Genomic DNA, 1,851 nt, shown 5'->3' with positions numbered 1-1,851 from the left:
ACTATTTACAGAGGTGCCACCTATCACGGGTCAGCACAATTTACCAAAACGTAAATCGTAAACGTACCACCTATCATGGGTCAGTACTGTTTACCGAGGTGCCACCTATCACAGGTCATCACGATTTACCAAAATGAAATGCATGAACATACATAGACTCCATCCATTTTTAATACTCATTTAACTTAAACGATTTTCACAACAAACATTAAGCAAAAAGAAATATTAAGAGATTCCCCATTCTTAATACTCTTTTAACTTAAACGATTTTCCAAAACAAACATTAAGTAAACAAGACATTAAGAGATTTCCCATTCTTAATACTCATTTAACTTAAACGATTTTCAAAACAAACATTAAGTAAACAGAAATATTAAGAGATTCCCCATTCTTAATACTCTTTTAACTTAAACGATTTTCCAAAACAAACATTAAGTAAACAAGACATTAAGAGATTTCCCATTCTTAATACTCATTTAACTTAAACGATTTTCAAAACAAACATTAAGTAAACAGAAATATTAAGAGATTCCCCATTCTTAATACTCTTTTAACTTAAACGATCTCCAAAATGAACATAAGTAAACAAGACATAAAGAGATTCCCCATTCTTAATACTCATTTAACTTAAACGATTTTCAAAACAAACATTAAGTAAACAAGACATTAAGAGATTCCCCATTCTTAATACTCATTTAACTTAAATGATTTTCAAAACAAACATTAAGTAAACAAGACATTAAGAGATTCCCCATTCTTAATACTCATTTAACTTAAATGATTTTCAAAACAAACATTAAGTAAACAAGACATTAAGAGATTCCCCATTCTTAATACTCGTTTAACTTAAACGATTTTCACGACAACATGAAGTAAACGTAGACATTAAGAGATTCCCCATTCTTAATACTCGTTTTACTCTAATGATTTTCAAATTCCACACAAAACAAACTCAAACATATTATCAAATTCAATCCACGATCCACACCAAAACACATTAATTCATTTCTCCACAAAATCCAACCATACACATATCAAATTTCATCAGTATTAATTAAGAACACGTCAAATACGACGAACACAAATCAACACAATCCACCACTCAAACACAACAAGTTTCATTTACTCAAAATCATACATAAATGAGTTTAAATTCATTTTCCACGAAACATTCATCAATATAACCAAAACCTAACTCTAAGATTTTACCCATAAAGCCTTAGATTCATTTTCCCCCAAATCAACACTTCAACCCTAACAAATTCCTTTCCACACAACCACAGATAAGTCCCTAAATGCAAACTAGAAGTTTGGAAGGAGCCCTTACCTTCTCGTTAGCTTTAACGTTCGATTACGGTACCGCGAGTAAATCCGGTAAAATCTCCGCTCGCAACGCCGCTTCCAAAGTTGGTTCCCCAGCACCGTAGCGTGGTAGTGAGCAACTTTCCCTTCTATCTCTTCATGAAACGAAGCTTGGATCCAGATGAAACGGGGAGGTTTGTGTTTGATGGTTTTGAAATCCCTAACACCGTTTTCGAATCCGAGAAGAAGAAAGGGGTTGGGAACTTGATCTTTCTCACCCACTAGCCTTGGGTTTCTATTCTTGAAGCCAAAGAAAGAAAAAGAAAGCAAAATCAACGAAGAAGAAAAAGGGAGAAAGAGGTGTTCGCGCGGCAGAGGAAGAAGAAGGAGTTTTTACTTTTTCTTTCCTTTCTCTTTCTTTTCTTTCCTTTTCCTCTCTTTCTTTTTCCTTCCTTCCTTCCTTTTTATCTCCTCTTCTTTTCTCTCCAAACATATATATATTAAATACTCTTAACAAATATCTCAAAATATCTAGATATTTGTTAAATT

This window comes from Cicer arietinum, chromosome 5, assembly GCF_000331145.2.
Source record: "Cicer arietinum cultivar CDC Frontier isolate Library 1 chromosome 5, Cicar.CDCFrontier_v2.0, whole genome shotgun sequence".
NCBI classification, from domain to species: Eukaryota; Viridiplantae; Streptophyta; class Magnoliopsida; order Fabales; family Fabaceae; genus Cicer; species Cicer arietinum.
Note: the sequence above shows the minus strand (reverse complement) of the source record.